Here is a 19,018-nt window from a genome sequence, read left to right as displayed (position 1 = left end):
TTTTTCTTTAATTAAATATCATTCAAATACTTGCCAAATTAACTGACCTGACCTTGACTGAAAGAAGGAATAAACCACATAATACACAACCCAGTGCTCAGTGCTATTGATCCATCAGAATGGACAATATACATTTATCTAATGCAGCACATCCTGTGCTCAGAGCTATGAACTCAGTCACACAGAACAATTTATTTGGTAATAGAAAAAGCTCTTAAAATTAACTAATGGCTTCTTATTTCTTTTTCCTCTCTTCAATCCTTCCAGCACTGCCCTTTGTGCACAGATAAGTGCTACTTGACTTGAAATGTAAAGAAATACCATCTCACAGCTGTCTCTACCCAGGCAATTTGCCATTAAGTGAAGCCTGCCAACGCAAGGGTTTTGGCATAAGGCAGGAGTAACTTGTTGCAGTGGCCTGAGAAACGTGTAGAAGTCTCACTGAATGCCAGTACATTCAGTGCTACCACTACCACGGGGGAGCTCACTGTAGTACACAGCACAGTTCATGAGTTGTTATGCAACGTAGAGTAAAAAGGTCTAATGGCCAGCGTCAGAGAATTTGTAATGTGTTTAAACTGCATAGCAATTACAGAACCATAGGCCTTGAAGGAGTGTTTGTAAAGTACACCTTCCCCTCTAGTTACTAGGATTTAATTATTAAACCTGAATTTCATTAACATGATGAAATGTGCCTCGTTCACTGTGCCTCTAAATTGCTCACAAAATCTCTTAACTACCAGAAGAAATGTTGATATTGTAACAAAGACCTGACTGCAAACATCACAGGGTAAAATGATTCTTTCATGTTGGTAAAATAAATTAGATTTTAAAAATGCACATTTTAAAAGAAGTAAGACCGAATCAGATTATAATGATGGTGACATTAGTAACAAAAGCTGCATGCAATTTATCCAACCAAACTATTACAATAAGCTGCAACCAGACCTCTGTATCTGACTGCCCTTTTAACAATAAAGGGCAATGTCAATTTGATATTGACATGGGAGCACCAACATTTCCCACAGAAAGGACATTTTCTTAATATGTTTGTTTAAAAATACTAGGGTATCTGGTTAAGAGGATATCCTCCCTCCAAATAATGGACAGTCTAAATATTTATCTGTCTCCAAAAGAAACACAGTATCTGTTAGAATAAAAGATTCACTTCCACTAAATACAATACGCTCTTTTCGAGCTTTTTGTCAAATCTTTTCCCAAAACATTGCAGTTGTCCACAATGCTGTATACACCACCATTCTTCTCACTAGTAAAATACTGAACTTTTCTCAGGTAGCTCTTTCATGTGCAGATTTGTCAACATAAGGAAGGTTTTTTTAAACACACAGTTGAGTATTTTATACTCTATATGATGTTATGTAGAGTATTATTTCAAATAATGGTAATGCTTTCATCTGTCAGGCCAGTGGCTTCATCAATGCCATTGCAAAATTGAAAATGTCTTCTCCCAACAATAGTCTATAAATGCTCTGTTTCTGGTACCTAAGATAGTTTTCAGCTATAGAACACGCTGAAAGATTTGGAAACTGTGGCTTTCTTGCTTAAAGCATAACATTAAAAGTTCTGTCATGCAGTGACTATGATGAATTGCTACAATTCTTAATATAATGTTATGCCTCATGTTAGGCATTAAAAATTAGATATTTCCTGTTCAGCTGCAAGTGTCACTGATCCCAGTGCATGTGTTCTCAACAACAGTTCTATTTTACCATGTATCTAGATTATTTAATGTCTGTAAGAGCATCAAACTCTGTCACTGTGTCAAGAAAGCAAATCTTAAATACTTAAAAATTAACATTAGGTAAAAACATATGTTTATCTTACTTACATTCATCATTAAGAGAAAAGACACTTATTAATTTTATTACTCATCTGATAAGAAAGACACATCGGTACAAGTGAGAGGGATGTCACAAACACAACTGCTCCTTTTTGCTCTTGTACCAAAGCTGAGTTCCACAAACAACTGGGAGCTCCCTGCCATCAATGAGCACACGAGCTTGTTAACAGCCATGGCTGTGAGGCAAGGGCCAGGGCAGCCTGCCTGGTGAACTGGTGGATGTGAGCTGCTTTTCACTGCAAGCTCCAGATGCCTTTGGACACAACAGGTCCCTGCCTGTATTTACCATATGGTCACAAAGTGTAGGTTGAAGGGAATGTTTCCAGCAGGGACATGACCCTTCAAGGAGAGCTAGGTTCACGGTCCTCTATTCCTTGTGTATTGTTTACCCCCTCACCTTGGTTAACCTGCTTTGTTGGTCCTGAGTGTAACTTCTGAGGCTGAAGATTTCCTGTCTATGTGAAGCGCCTACTGTGATACAGCCTCACTCGTTACTCAGATGGCTGCTACTTCAGCAGCAATAATAGCAGCAACCTGGTACTGGATACAACTGTCACAGGATGCATCCTGTACCACCTACAATGAGAAAAATGTAGCACCAACCAGGTCTTTAATTCTGTTGAAGGAAGGGGTGTGTGCTCTATGCTGATACTCTGATATTCTGGACTGTAATCGCTCATTAGCATTCAGGTCTGAGAACAGCTGAATGAAAGACATGTTTCTTTTAACTCTTTTTGCTGCTAACGTGCAGAATTTAAGGTTCCCATGTACATATTTCGCATGGCAGAAGAGATAAGAACCAGCAGATAAAGTTCAAAACGTCAGTAAAGGACGTTCAACCTGTCCACCATTTGAGTAAGGAACTTATCGAGAACAGGGAGGAGTGAAGGGTACAGCTGGCTTTCCAGATAATGCTCATAACCTTATAGGACCTTTCAAAATATATTGCAAACACACCAAAGATTATTTCTTTCTCATGTTTACTTCATTTTTATTGTGACACAGAGAGGACAGTATCACTGACTGACATGCCCTTTTATTCAAGACTACTACAGAAATGATGAGCTTAGAAAGGTCCAGCCACCATTGACCTCTGTGTACCAGGAGTTCTCCCCACAGCAAGGCAGTCCTAATGGTGTGTCCATATCTTTCTGACAGCAGAGACTGTTCCATTTCCTGTGGCAAAGATCTCCTGGAACAAAGCAAGAAAAAACAAACCTTAAAGATGTGTTGCAGTCCTGTCCCTTATCTTTCTTTCTTTGGTTGACTTGTTCTCTCCAGAGAGCGAGGAGATTGTAACTGTGTTCCTGAGTAAATGAGGAGGAGAGCCCTTGCACCCATTAAGTATGTTAGTTATTACCCAGACAGTCTGGCCTCAGGCACAGAACTTCACAAATACAATTTCAGACATGAGGAGATGAGTTTTCTGTGGATATCACAATGAGAAATATTCCAAAGCAACATTGCAGAATGTGCATATGGGCATTTATGGCTTAGTGGCGCCAATGTTATATATAGCAGTCAAACCAAAATCAGTATCAGCATTTGTCTTTGTCAGAATCAGGTAAGAATGGAATGCTGAGTAGGTGTCAGAATAACAATTCCAAAAATATATTATTTAATGGTTGACTTATGCTTTTGAAGTTATGGGGGACAGCTATTTTTGTAAAGATTGTATTGACATTCTGGCTGTATTTGAGACAAGGATTACCACTTGAAAAGGTAAATCTTTGCTTTGTTTAGCAACTGTATTTTAAGCCAACCATCAGTGTGCTGATCAAAGGTGAATGCACTGCTGCATTTCCACATCATAATAGTGCATATTATGCCAGCAACTAAACGACAAGAGCACCAGGGAAGTTTACAACATGAAATTGCTCAGATCTTAATTATTGTGTAGGGAGTTATACTAAAATATAGAAGCTGCTGCATAAAGTTTGAGTTCCTATCTTGAAATCATCTACATGGCCCCTGGTATATGCCTTTTGCATATACCACCAAGCTATACAGAATTTAAAAAGAGAATCAACATTCTAAACAAGACTGGGGGGGAAAAAATCCATCACAGGCTTTTCCTTTCAGTGATTTCTGCATAATTTTTTTCCAGTCAGGCTGATATTTCAATTTTAAATAGCACTTTGTTTGAAATCACCAAGGTATGAAACAGTCATCTTGCAAGGAACAAAAATAGCTTAGAACAAACCACCAACAGAGAAAGACGTTTTTCTGTTATAAAATCTTTTCTTTTATATTATTTGGATGTTGACTTCTTGTGTGATCTCAGACTTCTTACTGAACTAGATTCTCAGAAACTTAAACTGACTCACTACTGGAAACTGCTAACACCTGTTACACCTTCAACCCAATATTTGACTTACATGGCAATTAATTCTGTGTTTATATCATCTGGATGGTTATTGAAATTTCAGCATTTCAACTCTAGCGAAAATTGTGTCTTGGGCTTGCCAGTACAAGAGAGAAATGAATCCACTAAGATTAAGTGCCTGACATAAATGCCTAAAAGAAGAAATTAGGAGACCTGGGCTTGTTAAATATGGAGAAGTCTAAGGGGAGATCTAGCAGTCTTTATTGACTAGTGGGAAATCACCCAAAAGCAAGAAAAAGCAGAATCCTCAGAGGTGCTCAGGGAAAGAAGGAGACACAGCAATTACCGGCTGCAGCAAGAGAAATTGTGGCTAAAGAAAATAAAAAAAAAAATTCTTGAGTGCTGTGAAGCAACAATAGGAATAGGCTTGTGGAGAGGCTGTGGAACTTCCATTCTTGAAATTTTCCAAGTCATGACTGGTCATGGCCCTGAACAACATAGTCTGACTTCAGATTTAGTTCTGCTTTGAGCATGAGGTTGGCTTAAATCTGTGATTCTAATAGATATGTGGGTGAAACCCTTGCTTCTTACACTGTCATCTTCCTACAAATCTTTCAGGAGACTCAGTATCCTTCAAATCTTGTTTGCAATGATAAGACATTAGGGCAGTGTATGGATGAGTGCCCTTCTTTACTCCAGCATAGCCCAAAATGCTTTTGAAATGGGGCCTACACAGCCACAAGTTCTCTTCCATCAGATAGCAGCTAAATTGCTCATGCTGTATCACTGTCAAAAAAACACCAAAAATGGAAGTGTAATGCTATGTCAAGTAGAAATCTGATCCAGTCCCCAACAAGAAAAGAAGCCAAACAATGGTGGTTTTCTGAGTAGCGACTGTGCAAAATATGATTCAGGCTAGTTTACATGATTCACTAGTTTGCATAACAATTTGTACAACTTCGCTGTGGCTCAACCCTCAGCCTTACCTTAAGCACATGCAGTTTTATATGTGCACATATTGCTTACATGCATTTATACATGCATATATACCTGTATAGATGTACACAGAAGTGTATGTTCATACATGAGGTACACATGTAGAAATACACATAAGGAAACACGGTCTGAGAGTAGATTCTTGAGGTGTTAAGATTTGCAGAATATCTGGAAATGGTAAGCTTAATTCCTCCTTCTTTTACACCAAAATAATTCCCTTTCACCACATTCCTGGAAAATCACCTTTCTTGAAATGTTAGGGTTTCATAAAAATAAATCATACTCTTCTGGCAGTAAAATTTAACCTTAGCAGGAATTGTCTACTCATAACACAAGCCAGTGGGAAATGTGTGAATTTCTGTTGATGGTAGAACTTGTAGACCTCTAGCCTGTGAATAATGTCCTGCGTGTGAGTTTAATTACATCACTCTTCCTATGAAAAATGTGCAATTTGGCCACATGATAAACTCATGTCAGCCTCCCATCACTGACTGTGCTTTGAGCACTTTTGCATTGTAAACAGTATGAATCCTAAGCCTCATTAACTTCGTTATTAGCCCTGCTGATTTTATGCATTTAAAACCCCAGAGTGGGTGTGAAAAGACAGCTTTCGAGGAGGCTGTGAAACTCTTCCCCCATTTTACAGCTAGAAGTGTGTCGGACCCACAAGGAAGCCTGCTGCCTTTCTTTTGACATGGTCCATGGAGCATGATAGGCATTCGAGACTCTTAAAAATGAAAATTATTTTTAGGAATCCATTGATCTGTGGTATCTTGCTTGGTCTTTTCCTGGGAATAGAGAATAGGATCTCCAGGAAAAATATTTCTACCAAGTTTTTCCAAGAAATGTCTGATTTGTCACATTTTTTCTTGCACTTACATTTTGAACTACTGGATTTTTTATTTTTACTTGCGTGTCATAAGTTTGCTCACAGCACATTTGCTGCACCCTCTTAAAAAAAAACAAACAAAACCTTCAAATTGTGATGTGATTATTGTTTTATAGAGGCAGCCTGCAGAAGTGTAGTGTAACAACAGTCACAGCATATACAGCACTCAGGCCCCAATACACATTTAGATCATGTAACTTTCACGCTAATGCTCTGAAATATGAATGACATCATAACACTATCTTTTGCTGGAATGGCATGAGGGCCAAGAAACAAAACTCACTCCAGAACTGCAGGCACACACAAGTATCACACAGGATCCTGAGCCACCTCAGTCCACCCAGTACAGGTGCACAGCCTTGAACTAGAATGCTGAGAAAACCTTTCTCCTGCTTTCTGCCAATATTTTGCACATCAGACAGCACAGTCTGTTTCCAGTTTAACAGAGAAGCTAATACTACACTCAGCCAGTATTCAGCGGGGAAAAAACCCTCTCTTTCAGCTCAGTCCAAGAACAGATGACCCTTGGTGGTCTGCTCAAAATGAGTTTCTATTTTGATTTATCCATAGCCACTGGGCTGTTTCCCTGCTTGGTGGAATGCCACTCTCCAAGATGGGAATGCTTTCTTTTAATATACTGGTATCTGTATCTCAAAGTGCATCTGTCAGCAACTGTGGTGAACTCTTCCCTAGTTTCACAAACCCTATGAGTCTCATGAGTTTTCTGCAGAAGGCTGAGCACAGATGAAGTAGAGCAGAAAGGGAGAGGGTGTCAAACTTTAAGGTAAGTAGCTGTGATATCTGCAATGTTTACCAGAAACTTCCATGAGGTTTGCAAAAAGCTGATAGTGCTCCCACAGCAAGAACTCATCACTAGGTACAGTTGATGACTTCAGCACAGGACAGCTGCAGTGGAGGAAATTAAAGGAAGAGTTTCCTTTCATCTAGATCCAAGAATCTGTGATTATTGTTTGCCTGTGCACTGGGAAAAAAAAAAAAAAAAAAAAAGGAAGATACTAAATACTTGTATATAAGTCAAATTCTAGAGTAGTGCAGAATCAGGAAGAAAATTAAAATCTTCAGCTGAGTAACAAACTCTATTTATCATCAGCAACAATGAGGTAGATGGTGAATTTCCAGATGGTTATAAAGTATGTGCCATAAACTAATTATCTAGAGCAGATAGCAGGCATTGTTTCTATTTTCCCAAGACAGCTTTTGAGATCAGGAAGAGCCCAGAAGGAACTGCAGGCTATCAGACTTGTCCCAGCATGGGTGTTTGCATGAGCCTTCAGTAGTACAAGTTCAAGGGTACAAGGTATTTGTTCAAGCTAAGAATTCTCTAAAGCTAATCAGCTGAAGCCCTCAGTGAAGCAGCTTGCTGTGAGTTCATCAGAAAACACAGACCTGGCTGCTGACAAGGTGTTATTGTGACTGGATCCTGTTTTCTGGATCCTTCTTCTATAACCAGTGCACCAAATGGTACAGTTCAGAGTACCACTAAGAAAGAAACATAAAAGACTTTTCTTTGTTCCTTACTAAATTCCAGTAATGAAGTTAAGATGCCATTTGTTCACCAGGATTCCACAAAAATGAAACAAATTATTACTGAATAGAGTGAGATTATTGGATGGAACAAATACAGACTGGAACAACAAAGAAACCACTTTCCTGGGAAATAGCCTCTCTTGTGATCATACTGTCATGAGAAACATTGTGCTGTAGTACTGAAAAGCAAAGAGAAGTTTTCACAAAGCTGTAATAGTAAATCCTGTTATTGCCAGATTGCTAAAGATGCCTATGAAATTACTCTTTTATAGCCATGAAACTGTTAATCACTCAGTGATTAAATACTTGAGACATTAGTTTCAGCTGAATTTGAATTGTTTCTTGAGCCTCTTTTCAGTGCTTAGTGTTCTTAGGGTTCAGTGAGCTATGCACATTAATTGCACTCCAATTTTAATGTAGCCCAACCCATTAAAACACTTGCATTGCATTTTTTCAGTCAGCAAGTCCAGACTCCTTGCAAACAGAGCGTATCACACGTAGGACTTCAATGCCACAGTTAACTCTCCACCTGCACAGCTGTAAGGAGATAGTGCTCAAATGTCTTGGTAGAGACCACTAACCTGTTCTACAGGTATGTGTATGTTTGTTTCTCTTCCTGGGCTGTCAGTGACTCTTGCTCCTCCACAGCTAAGTCAGCAAGAACATCTCAGTGATAGAGAATTAACCCCAAATATTCACGAGGGCTGACAAAAATCAGATTTGATATAACTTGTTTTGATTGAAGACATTATCTTTCAGTGATGTAATATTATCTCCTAGTATTTTTAGCCTGGTTTCCTAGAAAGCCTCTGTAACTACTAGAACAGGACTAGAATTCTTTTTTGCATTAGAAACATGTAGGGCTTATGCAAACAGGATTGTTATCACTACAAAACTTTGAGGCACCTCCCAGTGACTTGGATGAGCCTTCCAACACATAGCCAGAGGAAATGAAGCTTTTTTTGTTGCTGTTTCTTTGTACTCAGGGCCTTCATCTTAATCTTCAAAGGCCTTCTTTAATTTAGTCTCAACTTCATAAAGAAGTCTCTATGAGGTTTATTTGTAACAGTTCTATTCTCCAGAAATGCCAAACCCACTGACCTTAAACATATAACATGTGAAAGAAGAAAACAAAATTTTCTCAGCTACCTCCTCGCATCTCTTCAGCAGAGGGAAATGGAAATTCCCACAAACCTATCTGCCCTGAGACTAAAATGTCAACTACATTTTTGAAGCTGTTGGTATATGTAGCCACGATTCAAAAAAAAAAAGTGATAAATACATATAGGAAATGTTTGAGGGGAGGTAGGGAATAGATAGGGTTGGCAGAGAAAGAGAGGACTGGAGGGAAAGGACTACAACTGCTGAAAGAGGGGAGCATTTAGTCCCACATGTGCTTCTGAGTGCTCCCTTGGCCAATATAAAAACCCAGCATGAGGAATGAACCTGCACCCTAGTAGCTTCTTGCAGCTGTGAGATTTATTCAAAGTGCTGGCAGTGAGGATGAAGACTGTAGCATAAGTAAGAACAAAATGACAGGTTTTTTTGAGGTCGTATGAAAAGTGTCTGTTTTACAGAACAATTTTTATGATGGGAGTTGAGTGGTTATTTCTTCTGCCTCCAAGCTCTTTCTACCATTTAAAATAGATAAAAATGGAGCCTAATTACCCACAGCTGATACCTATAGGTATGTCAAATTCAGACACTGCACAAACTGAGAAACCATGTAAGTATTTGCATGTAAAACTTAGATGTTATAAATATTTGTATGTCTTTCCTCACGCTGTGTTTTTACATACTGTAAAATGCAAGTATCTTCAATTTGTAGGAAATTAAATGAAATTAAACGGAGCACAAAATTAATGTTTAAAAAAAACTGAGTAAAAGAATGCAATGAGATATATTGGACACCTACACTTCATTTGAATTATGCATGAGTTTCTATCACACCAGCTCTGCCATAAGAGTACTATATACATAGCTAATAAAATAAACCCAAATTACTTGTATAGTATAAGTTTTTCACAGCTTTTCTACAGGCATTGTAGCATGGATGATGCTGTAAATTCTTCCATCTTCTTTTCCTTCTGTCTTCTTTCAACTTTAATATTTTTGACTTTCATCTGGTAGGTGTGTTAGTACATCTCTTCTGTCATTGGATAACATGCTAATGCCACTGTATTATCCATCTGAAATGTGAAACCAAGGGAAGACTGGTGAAAAAGATCCTACTTACAGGGGAACAAGTACACTAAAAGCTTGCTAGCTAAAATAAGGCCTAATGATAAGAAAAACCAGCAAAGTCACACAGATAGGTTAGTTTACAACCAAGGAAGACTCATTCCCTTCCCACAGTGCTGCATGTATCTCATGACAATGGTAAGTGTCATCCTGGCCTGAATCAGCAGTAGTGTGGCCAGCAGGAGCAGGGAAGTCATTCTTCCCCTGTACTCAGCACTGGTGAGGTCACACCTTGAGTGCTGTGTCCAGTTCTGTCCCCTCAGTTCAGGAAGGATGTTGAGACGCTTGAGCGTGTCCAGAGGAGGCAAAAAGGCAGCAAGGCTGGTGAGGGGCTTGGAACACAAGCCCTGTGAGGAATGACTGAGGGAGCTGGGGTTGTTTAGCCTGGAGAAAAGGAGACTCAGAGGTGACCTTATCACTGTCTACAACTTCCTGAAAGATGGTTGTAATCAGGTGGGGGTTGGTCTCTTTCACAGGCAGCAGCTGAGAGAATGAGAGGACACAGTCTAAAGCTGCACCAAGGGAAATATAGGCAGGATGTTAGGAGAAAGTTTTTTATGGGAAGACTGATCAAGTACTGGAATGCCCAGGGAGGTGGTGGAGTCACCATCCCTGGATGTGTTTAAAAAAAGACTGGATGTGGCACTTGGTGCCATGGTTTAGTTGAGGTGTTAGGGCATGGGTTGGACTCAATGACCTTAATCACTTCCAACCTAGTGATTCTGTTATTCTGCAATGTCCAAGGCACACTCACCTGCTGCTTTTTGCTTCTGGAATATCTTTACTCCTCTGTCACCAGCTATTTCTACACTCTACAGACTCTGCTTTAAAGTACAGTGGGTGAGTAAAGTTCCTTTTGCCAAGGGAATCCACAGTGAGCTCAGGTACCGTAGAGCCTCGAGTGAGAGGGATGAGTTACAGCAGCAGAGGCCACAGTAAAGAGCTCTTCCCATGGGATATCAGCAAAGCCCACGCTGCACCAGAAAAGGTTCGCATTGACCCCCAGCCACAGCACAGGTGGAGGGTCCCTCCTTTCCCCTGCTCCTGCGGGTGAGGTGTTCTTGCTTTTCGAACAAGGTTTCCGAGAGATACTGAACTAATGTGCAGCTCTCCAGCCGAGATAATTGGAATGTATCTTTCCACAGCCCCCGTCCCTCCAAGAAAAATCTGAGTGCAGGCTGACTATTCTCTTTGTATTTCCATCAAGTTTTGTACATTTTTTGAGCAGCCTTTCTGAAAAACACATTTCTGAGCATCTGCTTTCCTTGTTACAAGGCATGCTAGGCCTCCTGCTTTTGGTAGGGTAGGCTGATATTTTTTGTTTCCTTCTTCAGTCTGAGAAGGAGACAGCAGCTCTGTTTTAGCCCTCAAATCAAGACAATTTAATTTCATTTCTAAACACAGGGCAGAACAATGCAACTTATACAGAAACTGAGCTGGTTTTGTATTAAATTTGGTGCTTTCATCAGAAAAATTAGTAAGTAAGTCTTTGGACAAAGGCTAGGCCATTGCACGATTATATATCCAGAATGTTTTTCAGGAAAGAGCTGCATAATGCAATGCTTCAGAAAATCAATACCTATACTTTATACAGTTCTAAAAGTATCCTGTTTACTTTTACAGTGATAACACCATTTTGTCTGGAAAATAAACCTGATACCGAGCATTAAAATTTAATAGATAAGCCAAGCCAGATTTTTCCCCTGCTTTGTCCTTTGCTGTTCTTCAAGTAGTTAAAAGGCATCACACTGTACAGCTTAAAATGCACCTATTTAGTTTTATCTGACAAAGACAGTAAAGCATGTCATCTGAGAGCTAAATCTAAAAACTGCAGTGAATGTATTTAAGATAGAACAAAATAGAAAAGATATGTATGAAATAGATTGGGTGAAACCTTAACCCCACTGAATCCTGTGGCAAAATCCCCATTGACTTAATGGAGCCAAGATTTTACCTTTCAATCACAGCATGGGCACAGCTGATGCTGCACAACTTTTAGAGGAGGACAATAGATTAAAAAACTCAATATTCAAGATAGAGTCAAGTTTAAATTCAGTTGAATTCTGAGCTGACATCCAGCACATGGTTTGTTCAGCAGAGGAAAATTATAGATGTGAAAGAATTTTAAGTGTGGTGTGAAGAACAGTCAAATGTAGCCTCTTTTTAAATCAAAATTCCAGTCTTTAATTTGGTGCACAAAAAACTTCTCTCTAATTTTCAGAGGCTATAATAGTTTAAGGGTGACCTTCTAGTCTGGTCATCTGCAATCTTCTGAAAAAGTTACCATGCCATAAGGATAGCAGCAATGGGAATGGGAGAAAAGTGACAAAATAGAGCAATAACAGTGTGCATGTTCAGGCAAAAAGCATCAAGGAAGGCCAGATTTCTTTTTGGAAAATTCTAGAGAATCCTAATGTGTTTTCTTCCATAATGCTAAAGTTCTTAATGTTACAGTTTTTAATATGACAAAAAACAGAAAAAGTAAGTGCCTTACATGTTTTCTATAACAACAAATTATAGAAGAAAGTTAATTATTTTGATAAAAAGTGGCCTGGGCATAATATGGAGCCTAAAGAATACAGAAGGATACAATTCCTTAAAAGCAGTAAATACTTTATAGTTCTAGCTGATATAAATTATAAAGTTCTATTGACTTCAGTATAGTGGACTGCAACCTTGAATATGTATTTAATTGTCTTCTGAAAGAGATCTGATGGCATCTGGAATTGCAGCCCCTCAGTTTCTCCTCTGGAGAGCACTGACTTTTTTGAGCATTCTAGTAATGACAAGGAGAAAGCTTTCTAGATATTGATAAACATTATGTAGATCACTTTCTTAAATTAAAAATTACTTCCCACTGAAAACCTTTGTGCAGAAATGAGATTTTGTTAGATATTTTTTATTTATATTCTTAATTTCATGGCACGATTTCTACTATTTATACTTCTCCAAGAGAACACTGAGATTTAAAATAATTCATTTAAAAATGATTCAGTGAGAGAAGTTGATAGATTTTCTATAGATATATCACAAAAAGTAGTGCAAGTTGATTTATTTGTAACTGAGTAGAATAGAAATAATACTGTGGATTCAAAATAATTTTCAGTTCCCAGTAAGGGCAACATCACAGGCCAGTGAGGGCATGTTCACTGAGGCTTGATCCTCATGACTTAATAAAACACCTATTAACTGCAAGCACATAACAATTTTCACTGCAGTTGCAGTTAAAATCAAACCTCTGCCTCACTGCTCAGGGTAGGGGAGCCTGAGGCAAACTGGATCATCTGCACGGTCTTTGAAATATTCTTGGAGGAGTCACTGGAGTCAGCACAGAGAGGAGCAGAGGAGGCAGCAGCTCACTCACAACCTGAGGGTCAGACAAGGTCTTCCAGCAGGAAAGAAGATGCTGGTTGGATTCCAACACAAAGAGATAAAGGAAAACCATACCCACAGCACTTACCTGAGAGCAAGAGGGCAGGGAGTGGGAATTAGATGGATTTGTACATAATGCAGAAGCAAAAAACAGCAAAGAGATTTCTTCAGAGTGTTGGAATTAACCTTCAGGTTTAATGCTCCTGAGTTTTGAAATCAGCCTGAGCTTAGTGTGTTTAAGGAAACAGTTGCCCTAAGAAAATATTGTTTTGCCACATGAAATAGTATTTTCTTAATCTTTTCTGTTAAACTGGCAGGACTATTTTAAAGCATTTATTTAATACTAGTAAGCACCAATGAAAATCTATTTTACCTGGGGAGTTACATATTAGTTTTATGCTATAAAGACAATTCCTTATCCTTCAGGATTTAGAGAAATTTTGTACAGATTATCAACACAATTGCTAAATATTTATTTGTATATGTAAATATAATAACGGGTATGAATGCTTGTGGTGTTGGGCACTAAACATATGCTAACAGAAAAACTAGGTTGAGGGGAGGTTCAGATCTAATTCTATGAGGGTGGTGAGGATTTCATAGCGTGTTTCCAAGACTGACTTTTGGAGCGATTTCCAGGAGTCAACCTTTTCCTTTCTATTTTTCTTAAATGAAATGGGCTACCCTTCTCTTTCAACACTCAAATTATCATTAGCCTCAGAAATCACTTTGCAATTCATCAAAGTCTGAATTCTTCATGTCAACTAAGCAAACCCTTAATAAAAAAACCCATTTACTGCAAACTCATTCCATGGTAATTAATAGCCTAATTATATCTGCTTAATATCTGACATACATCTGTAAGAGGCAAGGTTCTATTCTCACTGTTGTCTTCCTATTGCTCAAACTTGTATGTTGGAAACTCAACAGTCAGCATGTGTCTACAGTAAATTAAAAGCAATCTGCAGTACCTATTTTCTAGCCTTCTGTCTGAAGCAGCCAAAAGCAACAGATATGGTGTTTCTTTAGATTTTAGACAGATAAAAAGCTCACTAGGTTTCTCAGACCATTTGCCTTTCTGAAGATCAAAACGTTAAAGAAGAGGGGGAGTATCTTCCTGCCAGAACACAGCTCAGGGAGTTTGCCTGCAGCAGCAGCAAAATATTCAGTAGGTGTTTTCATGAATGGTCATGAAAAAGGAGGGACAATTATCCTACAGTTTCCCCCGAGTAACTGAATAATCCTCCAGGGATGCCATGTTTCAGTAATCCTGCAGTGCATGAGTCAGCATCAGTGCGTGGGAGAGTTGTTTGCTTTTTTACAGCTCACAATAGAATCAGAATATTTGGAAATTTGTAACATTTTCTGATTTAAAATATAAACTCCTGTAGGATTTTTTAAAAGTTTTCCATCACTACTGATGGACCCTTTTGCAGTACTTAGAGGCTTAAAAGGTATACATACTATAAATATGAACACGGCATTATAACTTCTTCTGTGCATTGGGAATGGAAAGGAGAAAAATAATTTAATGCATCTGTTCTGTACTGGAAGGGCAGAAAAATAAATTTGAAGACTGCAATGCAGTCTACTTAACTTCTACAGCTTTCCTCAAATGTACAGTGTAAACACAGTCCCTGAAAGTACTCCCAGGTTAAAGAGTAAAGTAGCATGGATGTAACTAACCTTCCAAGTTCTTGTCTTTTCTCTGGTGCTCTGAGCATGCACAGAGTCACAAATCATTGTGTCTAAGGGACCCCATAGGGTGTTTTACCACAGCAGTACTGTCCTAAGTTTGCATGTGAAGAAAATGGAGCATAAAATAGCTATCTGAATTTTCCTCCATATATCAGCTAATCTGTGGCAGATTTGGACCTTCTGAATCCCCATCCTCTACTTATGAATCAAGGCAGTTTCCATCTAACCTGTCCTCTGGTGCATAGTATCTGCTAAATGCTCACCTGTTCAGAGGAGCTACAGGAAATGCTCCAGGAACTGTGACACAGTGATAAATTTGCTCCTTAGTATGTGCTGTCTGATTATTTATCCTGATAGCTAGTTACAATTCCAGGAGGATATGTATCTTCAGCTCCTTATGTTTGCATCCTCAGCCATATTACATTGGTGTGTAATGGCATTGCTCCATTAAGGCATTCTGTCCATCACTGAATTATGCATGCAGTCAGCAGCTGTTCTGATAGCTATACACAGATATGGGCTGAATTACAATGGAAAGATGCATCTGTATATATAGTTATACGTATATAGTGAGGGATGACTTTATTAGTTCTATGCACACTGGAAAAGAAAGGACTTTCAAAAGGAAACTGAATCCTTTTCTGGAAAAATGGGAGTATATGAAATCAGAATGAGTGTTGTGAAAAGACATGAAAAATTATCTAGAAAACTATTCCACTGTTTATCACTTCACTCACTTCTGGTCATCTTTTATAGGACTCCAACATGTGAATCACTTGAGACATACAAATAGTATATCCTCACATTAAGCAGATTAGCTCACATTCTTCCCAGCTCTTTAAAAATTTATTTTAATGCATCTTGCAAAACTTTCTTCTCTGTGAAAGCAGTATTTTCAATTTTGAAGACATGTCCAAACACGTGCTTGTGTCAGATCAAGAATTCTATGAAGCAATAGCTGGCAAAACTTGAGGTTTCATTAGTGTCAGAGCCAAATAAGAGTTATCCATATATTTTCCTTACTAGGCCTATACAACATTTCCTGCATTCTGTGCTGTTTGCCTCTGTCATAATTTGTAATATGCCACAGGAATACAGCACACTGAGGCCAAGAATTAAATGAAAACCATATACTATACCAGTATATTCACTGAGAATGGCAGCTTGAAAAGAAGCTATATCTTAATTTCTAAATCTGTTTATGCTGTTTAGGCTGCAGCTTGGCAATGTGTTTCCTGGATGGTTAAAGTTTTTAACTAAAATTTTGGAAAATTGTATTCTGGTGAAAATGAAAAATGTCCTGTGGGAATAATGTTCTTAACAGCAATAGTAAAGTTTCTATAGCCAATTCTAAGCTTTGATCTTTAAACCTTTCTCCTTTCTCCTTGCCACCTTCAGTTTTTCAAAGCAGCAATGGAATTCTAAATAATATATTGAAAATAAATGAAAGGCAGATTTCTTACTGAGAAGTGAATGTAGTAAATATTACTATATTTCAAAGTTTCCCCATTAGCTGATCTGAGAGAAGTTAGAACTGAGAGAAATGCAGCCTATCAAAAACATCCTATGGGCACAAACTGAGACTTCTACTGTATTCTCTCTTTGGGCTGCAGGGTGATCTGACTGAGGCTAGATATGAGTCAACTGCTCAGTATATCAGCAGCATATCGGCTGCTGAACTAGGTCAGATCATTAGGTACTGATCCCAGGAGTTTCACTGAAGATAATGGTGTTTACTAGAATTTCTTAAAGCTCAGTGTTCTGTGTGTGGACTATCCTGTTTAATGATACTCAGGATTCATAACATTTTTACTTGCATGGGTAATCCTTTCTCTTTCCCTTAGTAGTTGAGGAATCAGGAAGTTACATAACTGTAAAACACTATTGCGATATAAATCACAACATGTAATAGGCTTCCATAAATTATTTTATCTATAAGATATCCCACGTGGCTGCTGTCGTGTAGTCTAGAGCTTCTGCAACACAGCTCAGTATCTTTTCACTGAGTTTGTTCCTCATTCCAGAACACTCAACTCTTTCTGCTCTGAGCCTGAGATCAAAATATGATCCATTTCATATTTTGAGTTTCAGTCTGCCATCCATGCTTGCATTTCTACCTCCCTGTTGCCCATGTATCATAAGTGTTGTCATCCAGACATAGATATAAATGGTCACCTGGGTATAGACAAATGTCTTTCTGGCACAACCACTAAATTCAAGTTTGTGGACTAGATTTAATATTTATTTCTTCCTCTTTCTGCTGAGAGTCATTTGGAGCAGGAATGGCAACAGCAGTGCAGGCCAGTCGGGGAACAACGTGCAAAGAACCAAATTCTCCTCAACAGAACAGTTAATAAACCTTTCACTCTTTGTATTATCTGCTCATTCACATCCTGCATCATGTTCATTACAAGCTGGGTGTTTTTTTTTGGTTTTTGTTTTTGTTTAATTTTAGTGTGTGAAAGCAAAGAGTGTGATACCATTCAGGTCCACGTGTTATACCAGGCTGCCACAGAGGACAGACCATTTTCACACCACAGCAACATATTTTTCAGGCTTTCCTAAGCTTTGTTTTCAATTCTTTTGTTTCAATTCTGTAACAACAAGACTATATTGTGGTGAGGAATCCCACAGGGATTTATCAAGGAGATTTTTATTAAATCCTAGTGATGTATATGCGCAAAACAAAATTCTGCCAGAAGGTAAATCCCAATTTTAAAGCCTACAGTACATTATCAGACTTGCAATACACATGAGCTAGGGAAAAATCTACCAAACCATGTTAAAATATCTTGTAGAACAACTGATTCTAAAACATTCCTTCTACTTTCAGGAAGAAATTTTAATGGTTGATTTTTAACTGAACAATGGGTTTGATTTTAAAATACATCACATTAATTAGTTAACAATAAGGGGGCCTCATGGACCCTAGAGCTTGGTCTTAACAAGTAAGTAAAAAAAAAACAATAATAGGATTTCTGTGTACTATACTTTTAATTACCATGGGCTCCTCCTATTTCTGGATAGCCATTATTTATTAGCTGAGAGGTAAATGATTATGGAGGCATGAAAGCACACTTGATATGGGGGGTTTTCATAAGATTTAATTATTTTGCTCTCTCTCTTTCTCTTTGTTTCTGCCAGAAAATACAGGGAATTCAGGCAATTTTCAGACTATGCACTTTCATTCCTCTTCTTGATTTCCTAGCTTTTCTAGATTAACAGAGAGACATTTCTAACTCTGTAGCTAAAAAAAGCATAAATAAAAAAACCCATAAACCAAAACATTTTTGCATAAGAACAGAATCTTATTTTATTATTTTAATTCTTGAATTTATTTTTCCTTTTCTGCTGTGTGTTTTATAATAGTACCCTGCAAGTGAGAAAAATGGGAGACTAAAGAAGATGCAGCAAGTTTTATAAAATAATGAAATTGAACTATTGAAGCTACAGATTCCCTCCAACTGAAACCACTGGTTATATATTCATGGTAACTAATTCTGTGCCACTGCAGAGTCTGGATGCAGAAATGGGGTCTTCCTGAAATCTGAAATCTCTGAGTTAGTGAAGGTCTGAAATGTTGTTTTTTTTTCTTTCAGAATTTTACATTTCTGAAGATGGCTCATGGTCTCCTGTGGGACTATATATTAGAATAATTTTCTAAAGCTTACTCAAGTAGAAGGACAGAAGCTGATGCCTCTGGTATTAATGAATAAACTTTCTTTGTAAATAAATAAGTTGGAAGAATCTGAATCCTCATTCAGCCTTAAATAAAAGTTTTGCAACAATAACAGTTACCCCTTGATTTTATAACACTTAATGCTAAGTAATTGCTAGCACAGTGAGAAATTACACTCTTCACAGAGGAAAGCAGGTCTGTTATAGAAAGAAAGATTAAGGACATGGACATCCCTGCATATTTACAGCAGTTTCTACTTTTCCTTAGACTACAAAATTAAATTAATAACACTTCCATTTACAGGCTAATCAATGAAATAATACAACAGTACCAAGATGTTATTCAGAGAAAGGCAAAATTTTAGTTGCAGGATACCACAAAAAGAAAAATAAAAGAAGTAGTATGCAT

At 38.1% G+C, this 19,018-nt stretch overlaps 2 long non-coding RNA genes across 2 annotated transcripts; one reads left to right on the top strand and one right to left on the bottom strand.

Annotated features, from left to right (window-relative positions):
* Positions 1-2,836: 2,836 nt before the first annotated feature.
* Positions 2,837-8,445, bottom strand: LOC134049982 (uncharacterized). The gene is made up of 3 exons (XR_009933654.1): positions 8,202-8,445; positions 6,887-7,054; positions 2,837-3,053 (listed from the first exon to the last, which is right to left on the bottom strand). It is a non-coding gene; the product is annotated as an uncharacterized LOC134049982 (long non-coding RNA).
* Positions 6,657-18,670, top strand: LOC134049975 (uncharacterized). Its single transcript, XR_009933653.1, has 4 exons — positions 6,657-6,856; positions 8,078-8,212; positions 18,301-18,421; positions 18,531-18,670. It is a non-coding gene; the product is annotated as an uncharacterized LOC134049975 (long non-coding RNA).
* The last annotated feature ends 348 nt before the right edge of the window (positions 18,671-19,018 follow it).

Source organism: Cinclus cinclus, chromosome 1, assembly GCF_963662255.1.
Source record: "Cinclus cinclus chromosome 1, bCinCin1.1, whole genome shotgun sequence".
NCBI lineage: Eukaryota > Metazoa > Chordata > Aves > Passeriformes > Cinclidae > Cinclus > Cinclus cinclus.
The sequence above is the reverse complement of the archived record's forward strand: the minus strand, read 5'-3'. Positions and strand labels throughout refer to the sequence as shown.